The sequence below is a fragment of the Geotrypetes seraphini genome, chromosome 7 (assembly GCF_902459505.1).
Source record: "Geotrypetes seraphini chromosome 7, aGeoSer1.1, whole genome shotgun sequence".
In the NCBI taxonomy this organism is placed as follows: Eukaryota; Metazoa; Chordata; class Amphibia; order Gymnophiona; family Dermophiidae; genus Geotrypetes; species Geotrypetes seraphini.
This window is the reverse complement of record NC_047090.1, coordinates 43,075,599-43,096,106: the sequence shown is the minus strand read 5'-3', so window position 1 is coordinate 43,096,106 and position 20,508 is coordinate 43,075,599.

The window sequence follows — 20,508 nt, the reverse complement described above, 5'->3', positions numbered from 1 at the left end:
CATTTGGTTTGCTTTCCTCGAGGCTGTGGCGCATTGTGCCGACGCCTTCAATGTCGTGTCTACCATCACTCCCAAGTCTCTTTCCAGATTACTGACCCCTAGCATTGATCCCCCCATTTTGTAAGTGAACATCGGGTTCCTTCTCCCTATATGCATGACCTTGCATTTCCCTACATTGAAGCTCATTTGCCACTTTTTCGCCCATTCTTCCAATGTCGTAAGATCCCTTTGGAGATTCTCGCAGTCAACCGTGGTTTCAACCTTGCTGAATAGTTTGGTGTCATCTGCAAATTTGATGACCTCGCATTTTGTTCCCTCCTCCAGGTCGTCAATGAATATGTTAAACAGGAGCGGTCCCAGCACCGATCCTTGAGGAACCCCGCTCGTGACCCCTTGCCAGTCCGAGTAATGGCCCTTTACACCAACCCTCTGCTTCCTGTCTGCCAGCCAGTTTTTGATCCATCGGTGGACCTCCCCGTGCACCCCATGGTTCCATAGCTTCCTGAGCAACCGCTCATGTGGTACCTTATCGAAGGCTTTCTGGAAGTCTAGGTAAATTATGTCTATGGGTTCTCCTTTGTCCACCTGGTTGTTTACCCCCTCAAAGAAGTACAACAAGTTTGTGAGGCACGACCTACCCTTGCAGAACCCATGCTGGCTCGACCTTAGCTGTCCATTTTTTTCGATATGGTCACAGATGCTGTCCTTAATCAGTGCCTCCATCATCTTTCCCGGGACCGATGTGAGGCTTACCGGCCTATAGTTTCCCGGGTCGCCCCTCGAACCCTTCTTGAAGATGGGCGTGACATTAGCTATTTTCCAGTCCTCCGGGATCTCTCCAGTTTTTAGGGATAGGTTGCATATTTGCTGAAGTGTCTCTGCTATTTCATTTCTTAATTCCTTGAGCACCCTTGGGTGAATGCTATCCGGACCTGGCGACTTGTCGCTCTTTAGCTTGTCTATCTGCCTGAGGACATCCTCCTGGCTCACCTCTAATTTGACCAGCTTGTTATCTTGATCTCCATTTTCTATTTCCTCTGGTTCCGGAATGTTGGATGTGTCCTCCCTCGTGAAGACCGACGTAAAGAAGTCATTTAACTTGTCAGCTATTTCTTTTTCCTCCCTCATTACTCCCTTTCTATCCCCATCATCCAAGGGCCCCACTTCCTCCCTCGCTGGTTGCTTCCCCTTTACGTACCTGAAGAATGATTTGAAATTTTTTGCCTCTCCCGCTAGTCTCTCTTCATATTCCCTCTTTGCTCTCCTAACCACTCGGTGGCACTCCTTCTGGCTTTCCTTGTGTTCCTTTTGGTTGGCCTGCGTTTGATCCTGTTTCCATTTTTTGAACGATGCTTTCTTGTTACTGATCGCCTTTTTTACAGCTGCCGTTATCCATGCTGGGTTCTTTATTCGATTTTTCTTGCACTCTTTTCTGAACCTGGGGACGTACAGGTTCTGTGCTTCGTGCACCGTACGCTTGAGCAGGGTCCAGGCGCTTTCTACGGACTCTACCTTCCTTGTGCTGCCGTTGAGTTTCTTCCCCACCATTTTCCTCATTGCATCATAATTCCCTTTTCTGAAGTTGAGCGCTGTTGTTGTGGTTCTTTTCACCCTGGATGATCCCAGTTCTAGTCTGCACTGGATCATGTTGTGATCGCTGTTTCCCAGTGGGTCTAATACCGCTACTTCCTTTGCAGGTCCCCCCAGTCCACTGAAGATTAGATCAAGAGTAGCTTCTCCTCGTGTAGGTTCCATGACCAGCTGTTCCAGGAAGCAGTCCCTCGTGGCTTCCAGGAATTTGGTCTCTCTCTCGCAACTTGAGTGCCCGATACTCCAGTCTATCCCAGGGTAGTTGAAGTCTCCCATCACCACCACACTTCCATTTTTGCATACCTGCCGCAGTTCCGTCTCCAGGTCCCGGTCGATTTCTTCCGATTGGCCAGGCGGACGATAGTATAGACCCAATTTGATGTCTGCTCCAGATCCTCCTGGTAGCTTAACCCATATTGATTCCAAGCCTTCTGACCTTACTGCTGTTTCCATTTTGGTTGAGGGTATGGAGTCTTTTATGTATAGCGCTATTCCTCCACCCTTCTTGTGTGTCCTGTCTCTCCTGTAAAGTTTGTACCCTGGTATGACCACATCCCATTTATTATCCTCAGCCCACCACGTTTCTGTGATTCCAATTATGTCTAGGGCTTTTTGACTGGCTATAATTTCCAGCTCTCCCATTTTGGCCCTGAGGCTCCTCGCATTTGTGTAGAGGCAATATAGGTCCTGATTTGTCGCCCGCCCTGCTGTTTTCTTTCCATGGCTCGGCGCTCCCACCTGGCTTGCCTTTACTCGGTCATCCACCTCCCGTGGCGTGTCCGTTTTGCCCCCATCCAGTATCTCCTTTTTTGGATGGTCCTCTTGCTCCCATTGTTCTCTTTCAACCATGCCTGTTAGGCTCGTTTGTGCACTGGGCCCCTGCATTGCATCTGTGGGCCTTTTTTCTGAAGATTTCCACTCAGCCCTTTTGTTTAAAAGTTCCCTCCCAGTCCCTTTGTCCAAAAAGTCCCTCTCAGCCCCTTTGTCCAAGAGTTCCCACTCGGTCCCTTTGTCCAAAAGTGTCTCCTCAGTCCCTTTGTACAAAAAGTCCCTCTCAGCCCCTTTGCCCAAGAGTTCCCACTCGGTCCCTTTGCCCAAAAGTGTCCCCTCAGTCCCTTTATCCAAGAAGCCTCTCATAGTCCCTTTGACTTGGGGGGTAATGGTGGACAAGACAATGAAGCTGACGGCACAGTGTGCAGCGGCCGCTAAGAGAGCGAACAGAATGCTAGGTATAATCAAGAGGGGTATTACAACTAGAACAAAAGAAGTTATCCTGCCGTTGTATCGGGCGATGGTGCCTCCACATCTGGAGTACTGCATCCACTATTGGTCGCCGTACATTAAGAAGGATATGGTGATGCTCGAGAAGGTTCAGAGGAGAGCGACACGTCTGATAAAAGGGATGGAAAACCTTTCATACGCTGAGAGATTGGAGAAACTGGGTCTCTTTTCCCTGGAGAAGAGGAGACTCAGAAGGGATATGATAGAGACTTACAAGATCATGAAGGGCATAGAGAAAGTGGAGAGGGACAGATTCTTCAAACTTTCGAAAACTACAAGAACGAAAGGGCATTCGGAAAAGTTGAAAGGGGACATATTCAAAACAAATGCTAGGAAATTTTTCTTCACCCAACGTGTGGTGGACACCTGGAATGCACTTCCAGAGGGCGTGATAAGACAGAGTACGGTATTGGGGGTTCAAGAAGGGATTGGACATTTTTCTGAAGTAAAAGGGGATAGAAGGGTATAGATAGAGGATTACTGCACAGGTCCTGGACCTGTTGGGCCACTGCGTGAATGGACTGCTGGGCACAATGGACCTCGGGTCTGACCCAGCAGAGGCACTTCTTATGATCTGGGAGAGGATCAGATGGTGCTCAGGCTTCTAAAGTCCAGTCACCTTCCTGATCTTATATCTGAATTCCTGCAGACATTGAAACTTGATTCAGACTCGGTGGTTCAGGCAGAGTGGTCCATCATGAGTTCTAAGCCCCCGCTTTCTGCTGCATTTCCGGATCACGCAGATTTGACGGAAATGCTCTTGGAGGTTTGGGAGGCCCCGGAGGGTCACTTAAAGTGCGCTAGGGCCATGGCTAAATTGTATCCCATGGCTTCAGAATTTTCCAAGCACCTAGTCTCGTTGACAGTGGATTCGGTGGTGGCTCAGGTCACTAAACGTACCTCCTTGCCCTCAGATGGAGGGGTTGTCTTGAAGGATGTCCAGGACCGAAGACTGGATTTTATCATGAAGCGTCTTTTTGATTCCACTGCGACAGGAGTGCGAGCGGCCAGGCTTGAATGGTGGTTATCACCACGCTCCTGCAGAGCAAACGGAAATCGACGGTATCGGCCTACGTGAAAGCCTGGAGGTGTTTTCAGGCTTGATGTGCAGGGATTCATGTGGACCCATTTGTACCATTGGTGGCTCATGTTCTGGACTTCCTGCAGGATGGCCTCAGGGAAGTGTCTGGCGATCTCTTCTCTGTGTGTTCAGATTGTGGGTTTCTTCTGTTTAGGTCCCTCTTCGTTCCAGGGTTCTCTGGCTTCTCACCCGGATGTTGTCCGGTTCCTGAGGGGGGCTGGGAGGCTGAGACCTCCCTTGCACCTGCCTTGCCCATCCTGGAACCTGAATTTGGTCCTATTCTCTCTGACTCATCCACCCTATGAACCCCTGGATGGGATCTCTCTGATAGATCTTACCATTAAGACCGTCTTCCTGGAGGCAGTCACATTGGCACGGTAAGTGTCAGAGCTTCAGGCTTTGTCATGCAGAGATCCTTTTCTTCGCATCACAGAGTCTGCGGTGATTTTGAGGACTGTGCCTTCTTTTCTTTCGAAAGTGGTTTCCACTTTCCACGTCAACCAGGAAGTTCATTTGCCAGCCTTTGTTCCTTCGGGTTCCAAGTCTCAGGACCGTGTTTTGCGGTCTCTGGATGTGCGGTATCTCCTTTTGCGATACCTTGAGGCCACTAATGATTTCCGTCTGTCGGACCATCTGCTTGACATGGCGGGCCTCACGCATCGGGGTCGGCCTGCTTCCAAGACTACCATTTCGTGTTGGATATGTATGGCCATTTCCACGACCTATGTGGCGTCAGGGAAGAAGCCTCCCCTTGGGGTGAAGGCTCACTCTACCAGAGGAATGGCTTCCTCGTAGGCTGAATCTCATGCGGTCTCGCCTGAGATTTGTTGGGCGGCCATGTGGGCTTCCCTTCATACCTTTCTAGGTTTTATTGGCTTGATGTGACGGCTAAGGGTGATATGGCCTTTGACGTTTTTGTTCTCGCGGTGGGCTCATCGGGCCCCCCCCTGAGATTTGGGACTGCTTTGTTATGTCCCTCTAGTTCAGCCTCCAGAGAGATTATACAAGAATGAAAGATTAGGTTTCTTACCTCTGCTAATCTTCCTTCTTGTAAATCTCCTCTAGAGGCTGAACTCCCACCCATCTGTTTTCTCTGATTCGCACATTGCCTCTTCAGTAACTGGTAAGCTGAATTTCTGTCTTTGACCAGCCTCACTAAGAATTACATGCATATTCCCCTTTGTAAGGTTTAAAGGTTGGAGGGGTTCCCGGGGATACCCCTTCTGATCTTCAGGCTGTGTCTCCATTCCAGGAATTTCCTGGGTTTTGCAGTTTATAATGTTCACATTATGTGTTTACATTACATTACATTAGTGATTTTTATTCCGCTTGTACCTTGCGGTTCAAAGCGGATTACATAAGAAGAGAACTGGACATTTCCAGGATGGTACATGACAATAGAGAATACAGTTTGAGGATAGAGACTTAATAACAGAATGATAGTAAAGACTTAATAACATCGGAAGATGTTTTGGACGGCAGTGTTTTGGTTTCTTAGGGGATGGGGTGAGGGAGGTTAGGTAGATTGTATATGCTTTTTGAACAGCAGTGTTTTGATTTCTTTACGGAATGTCTTGAGGTCTGATGTTGTGGTTAACAATCTGGTGATGGAAGGTTCGAGTTTTGCAGCATGTGTTGCCAGGAGGCTATCATAAAGCTTTTTGCGGTGAGTACCCTTGAGTGGTGGGTATGTGAATGATGTCAGTGTTCTTCTTGTTCTGGTTGGAAGGTTACGGTTTAGGCGGTCATTTAGGTAGGTGGGTGCAGTACCGTTAATTACTTTGAAGAGTAGACAGTATAGTTTGAATTGAATTCTGGCTCGAATCGGTAGCCAGTGTGAGTCTAGGTAGGCATTGGTGATGTGGTCAAATTTTCCAAGTGAGTAAATTAGTCTAAGGGCTGTGTTCTGAACAGTTTGAAGTTTTTTGATCATGTTTGTGGGGCATGGTAGATAAAGGATATTGCAGTAGTCCACGAGACCTAGTACCAGGGATTGTACAATTATCCTGTAGTGTTCTTTGTCAAAGAATTTCCTTATTTTTCTTAAGTTGCGCATTGTGAAGAATGCTTTTTGGGTAGTTTTGTTGATTTGGGTCTGCATAGTGCAGCATCTGTCTATCAGCACTCCCAAGATTCTGAGTGAGGTCTGGATTGGGTATTTGGTTGCTTTAATTTCTAGGTCTGTTATGGATGGGTTTTTGTCCGTTTCAAGCATTAGGAATTTGGTTTTGTCCGAGTTTAGTTTCAGTTTGTGGTTTGTCATCCATTTTTCTACTTCTTCCAGAATTATTTCCAGGTGTCCTGTTGAGGTGTGGTCTTGGATTTCAAAGGGGAGGAGAATAGTTATGTCATCTGCGTAGCTGAATGATGTTACATTTAGGTTGTCTAAAGTGGTGCCGAGGGAGGAGATGAAGAGATTGAATAGAATGGGCGATAGTGGTGACCCCTGCGGGACTCCGCATGGATTTGACCATGGGTTAGATTTCGTGTTGTTTGTCTTAACTCTGTACGTTCTTGTTTTAAGGAATCCTTGGAACCAATTGTAAACCACCCCTGAGATCCCGATTGCATCAAGTATCTGGAGTAATATGGTGTGATCGACTAGATCGAAGGCGGCGGAAAGATCTAGTTGGATAATTAGGATCCTGTGTCCTTTACTGAGGTGTTGTCGGGCTATGTCTAGTAGTGTTGCTAGTAGTGTTTCCGTGCTGTGGTGAGATCTAAATCCTGATTGAGAGGAGTGAAGTATATTATGGTCAAATAGGTAGTTGGTGAGGTATTGAGCCACAAGTCCTTCAATCAGTTTGATTCCAGTTGGCCTTTTTTGGCCATAGTTTTTAGTATAATAATTTCTTGAACAGAATTGACTGGTAGCGGGAGTTCCCGCGCCCTGTTTCTTTTCTTCTGTTTTCTGTTGTCATAGATCTACATGGCTTTTCTACTAACTGAGCAGGACAGGAAGCTCCCGGGCAGGTAGCCCAAAGGGAGGGATCATCTTTTAGTTGCCCTGCAGCAGAAGCTATCAGACATACAAGAACCCTCTAGTTCAGCCTCCAGAGGAGATTTACAAGAAGGAAGATTAGCAGAGGTTAAAAAAAACTAATCTTTCATTAGGGCACCTTGCTCTCCAAGAATTTTATAAGTAAAGTTATGGCAGGTTCAATATGGAGATAACCTGCAGTTTACTACAGATGATATCATTATACAGCATAATTCTTCTAGTGTTCTCTGGAAAGCAGGAATACTATGAGCTACAGAATTATGATGGCCTTATCTCTGAGGGAAAGTCTAAAATCAGTGTCTGTGGATATGTATTTTATTTTTAGTATTTATATACCACTTATAGCCTAAGTGGTTTACATTCAGGTACTCAAGACCTGTGTACTTTACACCAGTTCTCAAATTGAACTATTATTTTCCCTGTCAAATATTTTTGAATGAAAAAGTTCCTGCAGAAACTTGTGCCTCTGTTTTTTCTGTTAAAAACACATATGGTTAAAAAGATACAAACTATTCTTGTTTTGCCCTTCTTTGACAAACACTTCCCTAAAATAAGGAGGATAAAATTACACGTGTATATACTTTTATCTATTTACATGGTGGAAAATTTCCATAAGAACATAAGACTTGACATACTGGATCAGACCAAAGGTAGAAAATGTCCAGTATTCTATTTTCCAACAGTGGCCAAGCCAGGTCATAAGTACCTGGTAGAATCCCAAGATGCAGAAAGATTCCATTCTAACAATTTGTGGCCTTTTGTTTCAGGAATTTGTCCAAGCCATCCCAGATAAGCTAACTGCTTTATCCAAATCTTCTGGTAATGAGTTCCAGAACTTAACTATTCGTTGACTGAAAAATATTTCCAAGAGGACAAGCAGGCAGATATTCTCGCAAATGGAAGCCATAGTTCGGTACAGATATTTACCAAAGAGTACTGTCGCTTTAAAAGTTTAGCACTGTCCATTCTGTGGTGTCAGCTCACAAGCTTTTTCAATTCTTCATTTTATGTGGAGCGAAGAAGCTGTGTTTTTTCAAACACTCCTTTTTGCGGTAAATTTTTCCCCTTCAGTTGCCTTTCCATTCCATTTTTTCTTCATAATTTTTCATTTTATTATATTTGTTATAATTTTTTGTTGTGTTTTTCTTTTTTTCCGCATATGGGAGCGTAAACTCCTTTTCAGATATTATGGGCTAGATTCACTAAACCTTCCGATCCTGTACCAACGATCGTAAAATCAGTTTTACTAGTTTTGCGATCGTTCCCCGACCTGATTCACTAAACTGCTGCCTGATCAATCTCCGATCCGATCCACCCATGCAGATTTGTAAAAAAAAAAAATAGCCAAGTGATTGATTCACTAACAATTGCTTGGCTATTTTGAATCGGCTTTTACTATCCTAAAACCCAACTGCTGCAGATGAGTTTGATGGGATTAGGCGAAACATTTAACTGCATGGGTTAAGGACTGGCTTAGAGGTAGACTTCAGAGGGTAGTGGAAAAACGGTACCCTCTCCGATATGATGGAGGTGATTAGCGGAGTGCCACAGGGCTTGGTCTTGGTCCGATCCTATTTAATATCTTCGTAGGAGACTTGGCTAAGGGGCTTCAGGGTAAAATTACATTATTCGCCGATGACGCCAAACTATGCAACATAGTAGGCAAAAGCACTATAGACAAAAGCACAGTGCCCAACAAAAGCTCAATGCCCGACAGTAAGACGCAAGACCTACTCCTACTGGAGCATTGGTCAAAGGCTTGGCAACTAAGTTTCAATCATAATAAAGAATCCCCTAAGAGGAAAATATTCTTATGAATAACAAGTCAAAAATAGTGTAATGCAGAACAATAATAAATACCTTATGCACTTTATTAATTATAAATTTCATTCATATCATCAAGGTTGCATTAAAACATGTATATATGCAAAATCTAAGCAAAAGATAAGCTAAAAATCAATAAGCTAAAATACATACATAAATGCAAAAATACAAAACCAAGACAGCTGACGGGATTAGCTCTGTTCATAAAGAGAATATACAACAAATCACTTAGTTTGAAAATCCAGTAAAACCAAGGCAGTGTCATATGTACATCGTGAGAGAGTTCTAGTGCTCTCTCTCTCTCAAGATAGATCAGCGGCATTCCACTGGGAGGAATCACTTATTTGGCCTTTCTCGGCAGCTCATTGGGCCAGAGTTGCCACGGTTTTGGCAGTCTTCCTCAGCTGACATTTCCTGGTTTCAAGAGCCTGGTTACTCTCACAGGAGCCATTTCATCTGCTCTTACAAGAGCCGGGGCATCTTGTTGGCTTCGGCAGAGATCTCGAAGGCCAGGTGCCTTTTCAGTCGACAAGTAGCGTGGAAGCTAGGGTCAGATGTATTGGTTTGGCCCTGGCTGGCTCACGAGGTCCTGTATGATTCCCCCCACCCCCACCCCGTGGCCTCTGATAGGTCAGGTCATCTGCTGGATAAGAGACACTTTCTGGCCTGGTGTCTATAGTGGCTCTGGTTGGCAGGGAGAGAGAAAGAGGGCAGGAAGAGAAAGAAAGACAGAAAGGAGAGAGGAAGAAAAAGTTGGACTCATGGAGGGACAGAGAGAGATGTTGGTTGGGGAATGGAATGAGGTCTGGAGGTTGGTTAGGGAATGGAGGTCTGGAGGTTGGTTGGGGAATGGAATAAGGTCGAGGAGAGGAAGCATGCAGGAGGCAGAAAGAAAGAAATATTGGATTTATAGTTAAAAGAAGGAAGCGCAACCAGAGACTCGTGAAATCACCAGACAGCAAAGGTAGGAAAAATGATTTTCTTTTAAATTTAATGATCAAAATGTGTCTGAATTTGTATCTGCTGTCTATATTTTGCATTATGGCCCCCTTTTACTAAACCGCGATTACAGTTTTTAGCACAGGGAGCCTATGAGCAATGGGAGCAGCGCGAGGCATTCAGCGCAACTCCCTGTGCTAAAAACCACTATTGCGTTTTAGTAAAAGGGAAGGGGGTATATTTGTCTATTTTTGTATAGTTGTTACTGAGATGATATTGCATATTTTAAACCTACTTTCCTCATACACTATGATAAATATTGCTCTTATGCTCAGACCACAGTATATACGTCTTATTCCATCAACAACTGAGCATTTATTCTACTTTTTATATTGTTGAAACAACAATTTTTTGAAAAAGAATTTACGAGCCTCAGCCCCTCCACTCCACCGCATCAACAAACTTTCATCGCGGCAAGCTTTACGTGGTACTTCATCTTCGACTCTTCACTATCATTTATGATTCTTAAAAGTGCATTGTGCTATTGCTACCGCTCCCTTATTTAAAGTGCTTAATGCTTAATATTTATTTTCATTCCATATAAATTATTCTTTTCATTCAATCCTAATTTTCATAAATATATAAATAAATTCCAAAACTTAGCTTTGTTTCATTTCATGCTTAGCATAGTAATTTCTTTCGGTTTAGGAAGATTGGACCCAACATGTTTCGCCAATTAGCTTTTTCAAGGTCAACCCAAACCGCCAGAATCGATCCTCCTCGGTATCTTGCACAATTTATCCTGATGAAATTTGCAGGTCAGCTCTTGGTCCTCTTCATACTTTTACCTGGTTTTACCAAGTGAATGTGGCGGAACCTCGGACCCACCCTCTCTGTATACACTCAGTGGTTTAGAATAGCCTGCTTCTTTCTGTCTCTGTTATTCTTATAGGCGTAAAGATTGTCCAGAAAACAAACAACAAAGGTGACTAGTCGATGTTCAATTTCCTTTATTGTATAAAGATTGTCCAGCCAATTGCTGGATCCTGTGGGGAGTTTTCTGTGAGTATACACATTGCCAAAGGCTCACTCTTGGGGTGCTCGTTGCACACAGCAGGTTAGTTCTACATTGTTCATCAATGTGTTTTTCTGAGTTGCCTTTGTACCTGTTTATTATTAGTTGATATTTTGCAGAGCATACCAGTTTGTGACTTGTGGGTTTTTATTTATTTATTTATAAGTTTTTTTTCAATGATATATTCAAGATTAAACTTGTACAGAAAGCAGATTCAGGATATAAAAAATAAAAATATATCCATCAATCTTTACGAAACAATAAGAAATCATTTAACATTCCTCGACAAAACCAATGCGCTTCACCCATACCAAACCGGCTTCTGCTCCAACTACTCCACAGAATTATCTCTACTTGGTCTCACCTCTACTATACACTACTTCCATAATCACCAAAAATCCATCCTTCTTATCTTCTAGACTTGTCAGCTGCCTTCGACACTATCGACCATCACCTCCTTTATTGATCGTCTTAAGAACTGCGGTATTAAAGGTTCTGCTTTCTCATGGTTTACTTCCTACTTCAAAGACTGTAATTTCAAAGTCCACTTGAAAGAGAAAATCTCATCTCCTACTACTCAAACTTTCGGCGCTCCTCAAGGCTCTATTCTTTCTCCTTTACTATTCAATATTTTTCTTGCCCCTCTTCTCAATCTAGCTCAGTCCATTGGCTTTACTATCTTTGTTTACGCAGACAACATCCAACTTCTTTACCCTGTTGATCCTTCAAATATTTGCGAAATACAAGAAATAAACACCAAACTTGACAAAATCAGTGACTGGCTCCGCATAAATAAACTTTCCTCAACATCAATAAATCCTATGGTATACTCTTCCCGATCAGGAACAATGAAATGATAAATGGACAAATCTTTATTAAATCTTGCCTGGTAAAAATGGAATCAAAAATAAAATTGCTCGGAGTTATTCTAGACAAAGGGTTCCTTTTACAAAGGCGCGTAATAGTGCGCGCTAAACCCCCAGACGCGCTAGCTGCTACCGCCTCCTTTTAAGCAGGTGGTAGTTTTTGGCCAGCGCGGGCATCTTCCTTCTCGAGACAAGATAGGGACAGAAATGTCGTCAGTTGGAAAGGCTTGAAGAGAACAAATTTCTGTGTATTGTAATGAATTCTACACGTACATGGATGGCGAACAAAAAAGGTAGTCCCTAAAGCTAAGACACCAGATTTTAATAACACAAATTCTCTTCTACGCTTTTGTGTATCCCATGCTTAGTCTGGGAACATTTGTATCTTACAGCCTAAAAATTCTTTTTGCTTATTTTTATAGAACATTCTTTCTTAATTGCCAAGATTTATCAGGAGTAAAAACTACAGTCAACAGTAAAGTACCTGGAACAGCTACTTTCCTATCAGAAGTTTCTAATAATGTTGATAAATTCATAGGTTCCTGATTTATTTCTTGTTGATTATTCTGTGTCTTAGTTGGAAGATAATAGGCTTGTATGAATGGAGGTAATGAAGCCTTAGGAATCTCCAAAATTTCCAAAAGGTAATGTTTCCACATCTCCCTAGGGCTTACCGTGGTAATCCTAGGGAAATTAATCAATCAGATTGTTATTTCTAGAGAAATTCTGAAATGATTCAAGTTTTATTCTTAGATTTATATTGTCCTTGATTAGCATCTCTTGTATTTATTTTGATGTTTCTGTTTCTTGTTGCAATTTTCCTATTGAAGACTTAGTCACCAATCTCTTGTTTTAATTTATTAATACCAATGTAATATTCCTTTAATTTCCCTTCTATCTGTTGGAACTGAGGATTTATAGTCTTTCCCAAATTAGCAATCAGATCATGAAGGCATTTGTAGGCATCATGAAGGAAATTGTAAGTTCAAAACTCTTTGCTCACCAATTGACATTTCTCCCTGTCTCCCCTCTGGGAAGGTCTAGTTCCCGATGTTATCCAGTCCGCATTGTCCATGTTCAGGCTCCCTTGTAAGAGCTGGGAGCCGGAACTCTCGTTCTCCAATACGATCTCTCTAGCCTCCAGAGAAGAATGCATTCTGCCTCCCGGAAGCACTTCCATTCACGGGTAAATGGTGGTTTGAGGTTGTGGGGGAGGTGCTTTCACGTCGGGACTTAACATTTCCAGCCTCTGGGAGATCACTTACATCTTGCTTCTCTGCAGCGTCTCCAGCGGGGAAGTAGCTGAAGATGCCGATATGCCCTGTGTACATCTCACAAGTTCATCTATATTACCGAAGACGACGGGCCCGAAGCACCTCTTCAGCATTTTTTCCATATAGCTTTTGGCATTGCTTGCGATATTACCTAATTTGTAAGAGTAAACCCACAAGAGCGTTTCACTCTGTTAGCCTATCTAGCAGCCATCTTGGGTGACTTCTGTTGATGGGGATTCTCCCCTGTGTACCCCCTTTGACCTAGATTTACAGGTATGTGCTTGGCTTTGAGACAACTGATTTTACCACTAGGGAGAGTTCACCATGTGTTCTGAAAAAATGTGAATTCCTGCAATACCTGGACTATAGGCTGGGATTGAACACCTAGCATATGGAATCCTCCAGGGACTAAGGGCTAGATTCACCAAGCCCACCGATTGTGTACCAACCTGTTTTTCCTCCAACCCAATTCTCTAATCTCCGATTCGCGCATGCAAATGAGGGGAAACAGCATGTAAAATAGGAAGGAAGTGATTCACTAACCAAAATCAGGAACACCGACTGGGCTGGATGATCAAGAAAGAAGCGACTGCTGGGGACCCAACAAATACCGCTGGCCGATCAACAAAGAAGCGATTGCTGGGGACCCAACAAATACTGTCTATAAATAAGGAAGAAACTAAGAAGTCTAAAGCTGGTGTTATCCATCTGGGACCAAATTACCAGGTCAACAACACCACACTTGCAGCTCAGAAAGCCTTTCGGAAGCTTGGTGAGGGCTTGAAACCTTTTGTAAAGATGAGCTTTTTCATAAGTATTGCCTGCATATGGAAAGGGATAGCAAAGAGTTAAAAACACAGAGGACTTCAATAGGTGGCTCAAAGCCTGGTGTCATCAAGAAGGCTTTAGGTACATAGGATGGCAAAATATATAGAAGGACAAGAAGCTATATTGTACTGATGGGCTACATATTACTACACAGGAAAAATAATCCTTGCGGAGAAATTTAGACAATATGTTTCTAGGCATTTAAACTAGAAGTTAGGGGTGGCATATGTATGAAGGACAATTATAGAGACCACCCCCAGAAAAGACAGGATGTGATGGTAGTAAAGATTGCAACACAAACAATATTAGCAACTCACTTCTTAGCATTGGGAAGTGAAACAAAACAAAAAAACTACAAAAAAGGAGATTACCACTGAAAAATAGCTGGAAAGCAATGACTACAAATACTCGCAGTATAAGCAACAAAGTTCATGATCTGCAAGTCCTGATGTTAGAGGCAGACCTGGATATTGTTGCTATCCCAGAGACATGGTTCTGTGAATCCCATGGATGGGATGCAAACATACCAGGATATAATCTTTTTAGAAAGGAAAGAGATGGTCAAAAAGGTGGAGGAGTAGCTCTCTATGTAAAGATCAATATCCAAGCAACTGAAATGCAAGGGACCTGAGGAGAGGAAGAAGCGATATCGATTGCTCTGAAAAGAGAAGATGGAACTTCCGTCTACATGAGTGTAGTCCTTATAGACCTCCGACTCAGTTGCAGCAAATTGATAAAGATCTGATTGTGGATTTGCAAAAGTTTGGAAAGAAAAAGGAGATGCTTCTGTTGGGAGATTTCAACCTGCCGGATGTGGACTGGAAAGTTGCTCAGACAAATGGTGATGGAACCCACAAAGGAAAAAGCAATATTGGATCTGGTCATCACAAATGGGGAGAGTATATCTAATGTACGAGTGGGTGCTCACTTGGGAAATAGCGATCATCAAACAGATTGGTTTGATATAACAGCTAAAGTGGAGGGCGGATGCACAATACTAAAAGTGCTAGATTTCAAATATACAGGCTTTAATAAAATGTGAGAGCACCTGAAGAAAAAGCTGTTAGGATGGGAGGACATAACAGAAGTGGAAAAACAGTGGTCTAAGCTGAAAGGAGTGATAAAAATGGCTACGGAACTTTATGCGAAGAAAATAAATAAATGGTTCTCCAAACTAGTGGTGAAGAAAATAAAGGCAAAAGAGTTCATTAAGTATAAAAAAAAAAAACCCCAAGAAGAGGAGTGCAGAAAGGACTACCGGGTGAAACTAAAAGAAGCCAAGAGGTAGATATATCTGGCGAAAGCGCAGGCGGAAGAGCAAATGGCTAAAAATGTAAAAAAGGGAGACAAATTTTTTCAGATATCAGTGAAAGGAGGAAGACTAAAAATGGAATTGCTAAACTAAAAGATGCTAGGAAGTGATATGTGGAGAGTGATGAGGAAAAAGCAAATGTGCTAAACAAATATTTCTGCTCTGTGTTCATGGAAGAACATCCTGGAGAAGGACCAAGGTTCTCTGGCAAAGTTACACGGGAAAATGGAGTAGATTCTGTGCCTTTCACGGAAAAAAGTGTTTATGAACAACTTGAAAAACTAAAGGTAGGCAAAGTGATGGGTCTGGACTGGATCCATCCCAGGATACTGAGGGAGCTCAGAGAGGTTCTGGCGGGTCCTATTAAAGACTTGTTCAACAAATCTCTGAAGAAGGGAGTGATTCATGGAGATTGAAGAAAAGCGGATTCACAAAAGTCACAGAGATGAAGCGGGAAACTACAGGCCGGTAAGCCTCACTTCAGTTGTTGGAAAAATAATGGGAAGTGTTGCTGAAAGAAAGGGTAGTGAACTTCCTAGAATCAAAAGGTAAATCGTGTCAAACGAACCTGATTGAATTTTTGGATTGGGTAACCAGAGAACTGGATTGTGGACATATGCTAGATGAAATTTACTTAGATTTTAGCAAAGCCTTTGATACGGTTCCTCATAGGAGGCTCTTGAACAAACTTGATGGGCTGTAGTTAGGACCTAAAGTGGTGAACTGGATTAGAAACTGGTTGACGGACAGACGCCAGAGGGTGGTGGTTAATAGAAGGGATGGGCCCGCCTCATTTTGACGAGGCGGGCTGGACAGGAGCAAGACCCGGCCGGCCAACAATTTAGAGGTTAATTGGGGGGCAGTGTTAGAGTGGGGGGCATTAGCGTGGGGGGGTCTGGAGGCAGGGGCACCCTCCTGCCAGCAACCAGGGGTGTTGGGTGGGCGGCCTTCTGGTAGGAGGGGTTGGGCACCCTCCTGCTGGCAATCTGGGGGGGAGACAGGCAGCCACTATGCTTATCATGGCAGGGAGATCCCTGGCCGCGATACGCATAGCGGCCGCGTCTACTTACAATGTAGGACAGCATTTTGCTGGCCTACATTGTAAGCGTCTCTCCCTCTACTAGGGAGACGCGTAGAGCCGCCTAAGTTTTCCTAAGGCCCTTAGGTGAGCTTAGGCAGTCTTGTGGGCCTCCCTAGGCTCCTGGAGATGCCTTCAATAGAGGTGGCCTGCCTGGGGAGCATTTTTTTTAAAAATGTGGTCCTGATTGGCTGATTAGACAACTGTAGGACGCCTACAGCTGCCTAAAATTGGGATGCACTTTGCAGAATTCAGGCATTAGTGTCTAAGTGAAAGTCAGCTATTTTAGGGACATTCCAAGGGTGGAGTCGACTTGGCTGGTTACGTGCCAATTTTCAGCACTTAACTGGCCAAGGTAACCACATAAACAGGACCATATAAATCACAGTCCCATAGGCACTTAAGTTATGAATATCGACTTAACACACTATGCATTAGCTGACTCCACAAATTAGATGTTCAATGCTGAATCCAAGACATGGCCCAACATTGACTATCTGGTAATAATGCCAGTGACAGTCAGCAAAAGCTCACTACTGCCAGCTGAATATTGACTCCTACAATTCTTCTGGTGCATGAGTAGTATTTCCTTTTCCTTCCAATTGAAACATAGCACTGTACAGCAGGTACACAACACCAGTGACACAAGCATGGGGAAAGTAGCCTGTTCAGTTCATATCAATTCAAGTGACTGAATTGCTGGCAAATTTGATGTCGTATGATCTATTTCTTTTGCCATTTACTATGTTAGTCTATGAATATTTAAATCTATGATGAGTGTGCTCTAGATGGTTTAAATATATAAGTGATTCTCAATTTCTGTAACTCTCAAGGCCACACTAGCAGTGAAGCAATTCTCAAAGATTAAAAATATAGGGGTTGATATTCAAAATGATTTAATTGGCCAGAATTTGGTTATTTTGTGAGCAGCCTGAGAGTGCAGTTGGTCCTTATGCAGTTGGCATGGCTAGGTTCCCTAATCAAGAATGCCTAGTGACATCTAACTTTGGAATCTGTGCGCAGCATTTTTTAAAATTGGCATGGTAATTGACTACACCAATTAAAACAAGTTAATTAAAAAAAGTTAAATTATCAATTAAGAGTTCTGCACAGAACTCTTAAGACATGTAAGTCAAGGTGCTTACCTAAACCTAACTGAAAAGTAGACATGGCTATGGGTAGAGAATAGGCATGGTTTACTTAAGCATCAAAGATAGGTGCTGCTAAATTAGGTCAGGTAAAACCTGGCCTAATATACTGGTGCCTACCTCAAGGATGCCTGTTGATGCCTAAGTCTGCTTAGGCGCTGCTGGGTGTGATTCTATAAAAGGTGCTGTGCGGTTGATTGACAACCATGCAGAGTGGCGCCTACAATGTAGGTGAACTTAGGTGCCATTTATGGAATCCATCCCTAACCGCTTAAGTTTAGTGGTCAAATCGGACTGCATAAAAGTCAGTCCTATCTTTATGTGGTGTCGCTTATGCAGTTAAGTGCTGATATTGCACTTACTCACATGATAGCCATCTGCATAAACCCAGTGCTGGTGCCAGATCTTGGCTCAGCATTGAATATCTGAGAATAATGCGGCCAGCTCATAAGGTTATATTTTCTATTCCCTGCTGTACTCTAGTTCTTAATCTTAGGCTTCTGACCCAAGCAAAATATCCCCTAGTTAGCCTCACAGCTACCCAGAGATTTTTCCAGTTGTTTTAATCTCTCTATATCCATTATACATTTCACCCACATATAACAGGACTAATTAATAGTCTAAGAGATACAGTTCTTTGTAATCTTAGACACTTAACCTTCTATTTCCTCAATACAAACTTTGTCCCAGTGGCATTCTCTAATTCAGGTACTGCAGGTATTTTCTTGTCCTTGCAGGGTTTACAGTCTAAGTCCCATCCCTGCAGGCTCTATCCTGCCCCTGCGAGCTCTGTCCTCATTTGCACAAGCTTCACTTATGATTTTATATTTCAATCTTTTTTTTTTATTTAAAGTATAAAAAGGGACAATATTCTATACAACTGTTTATAAATCGCAAGTAGAGCCTTACATTTCAATCTAGTTTTGGTACAATCTACCCAAATATTCAGGTGCATGTTTTTTATAACTGGATTGTCTTTCAGACATGAGGGTCGAAGAGAACCTAAATTGTGTAGTGTCTATTAAATGTTGAAAATGTTCTTTGATGCCTGCAATGAGATGAATCTGTTGCAGTAACAGTAAGATGTTTCAGCAGCTGGGCACATAATGGAAGGACACTGCGGATGGTAGGAGTCTAATCAGCAGACAAGACTCATGTTACCACATCAAAGGCAGACAAGACACAAATTATGTCATTTAACAGTAGCTCATTTAAATCCAAAAACAGCTTCTGCAGTTGTTTTTTTTTTTTATTGTTTTATGTAATCATGTTTGAGTCAAGAAGAAAACCACAAAATATATCAAGCAGGACACCAAAACACTGCAGCAAGAACACGAAACAATGCAGCAGAGATCAAACAAGAAACATGGTCACAGAGTAGTATACAATTGCCTAATTTGTGACGAAGGGTATGAAAATACATCCCTTGCTACAAACAACCCTGAAAACATCAAACACCCCCACACGCTCACTACCCTACTCATACCCACCCAGTCCCCTTCCCTCTGAAACACACAGCACTTGCAACTGCATATGGGAAACATTGTACATGACAGAGTCAGAAAGCTCAAGCTATGGCCCACTATGTGACAACAAAAACCTCTCCCACAGTGTACAAAAGTCTTTCCACAACTCCTTGGGCTTAGTGGAGTAAGTTTGTAGCTAAAATTGTGCCTAAGGTCTCATGCAAACTAATCTAATCTTCCATTTGCGAGTGGCACAAACCTATACAAACTCAAACTGTCCATATTTGAAAGGATGGTGTCTTAGTAGATACCCAGTGTTGTAAGATGAGCTTCTTTCCCAACATGATGGCATGGAGTACAAATTTCTAAGATGACACAGGAAGGCCCTGCTGAGACAGATCTTGCACATCCACCAACAACAATGCTGAGGGGTTCCAGGCTAAAGTACATTGTAATGTGTTGTCTAAACAGCGACGTACTGGGTCCCATAAAGAAAGCACCAAGCACTCAAAAAATGAAGGAAGGAAAGTCCCTGCAAGTAGATGACGTTTGATACATGTATTATCCCAGGACAAGCAGACAGCATATTCTTGACTGATGGGTGACGGCACCGAAGGAGCCCCGGTACGGACAATTTTAGAGTGATTGCACTCTAAGAACTTGGAAAGTTCTGGTAGGCCGCACCGCGCACGCGCGAGTGCCTTCCCGCCCGACAGAGGCGCGCGGTCCCCAGTTTCTTAGTTTCCGCGGAGCTAAGAAGACTCGTTTTTCAACGGCTGTTGAAATTTTTTCTACTTGCCTTCCCGCTCGCGTAAACCTTTTTGGCTCTATTGCCTTTTTTCTTTTATTTCATTTTTGTAAAAAAAAAAAAAAAACAACTTGTATTTTTTTCTTCATTTTTGGTTTTTCCCCGGCGGGGCCTTCTGCCACCATCGAGGCCTCGGCCTTCGATTTGGCTGAAGCCATTTTTACTTTCATGCCCCCTCAGCCAGGGTTTAAAAAGTGCCAACGGTGTGCTCGGCCTATATCTCTCACGGACCCACACAACTGGTGCCTACAGTGTTTGGGTCCTGAGCATCAGGCTTCCACCTGCACCCGCTGTGCCACGTTAAAAAAACGTACTCTAAAAAATCGCCAGATACAACAGCGATTACTGTTCGGTGCCGAGATGTCTGACCCTATTCCATCGACACCGGCTTCGGCACCTGCTCAGTCGGCACCTTCCTCTTTGACACCGCGCGACACCGCACCGGCGTCCCAGCACTCAGGTAAGCCGGCTAAGAAGCCTTCCCCGCTGGAGCGTCCTCCGGTCTCGAGTGCAGCGAGCCCAATCCTGCCGACTGTGAGGCGCCAGCGGAAGCGCTCCGCCCCTATTGAGTTGAGTCCCTCGACATCGGGCTCCTCATCTCCGGGACGTCGAGCGGCACCGCAGGTACCGCGAAAGAAAAAGGCGGTACCGGTGCCATCCCTGGATGATCGCATTGCGGCCATCCTCCAGGTGCAGCTCAAGGAGCAATTACAACATCTCCTTCCAGCTATCTTGGCACCGAACCTTCCGGTGCCGGATCCGCACTGAGCCGCCGTACCGACAGTGGAACAGCCTGTACTGTCTACATCCACTGTTTAGGTACCGCTTCACTCGGCCTCATCGGTATCGATGCCAGTCCTTGCACCGGAGCTGAGAGCTCAACATCAGTCGGTACAGACTTCGGCACCGGTGCCACCGATTACATCCCCTGGTTCCA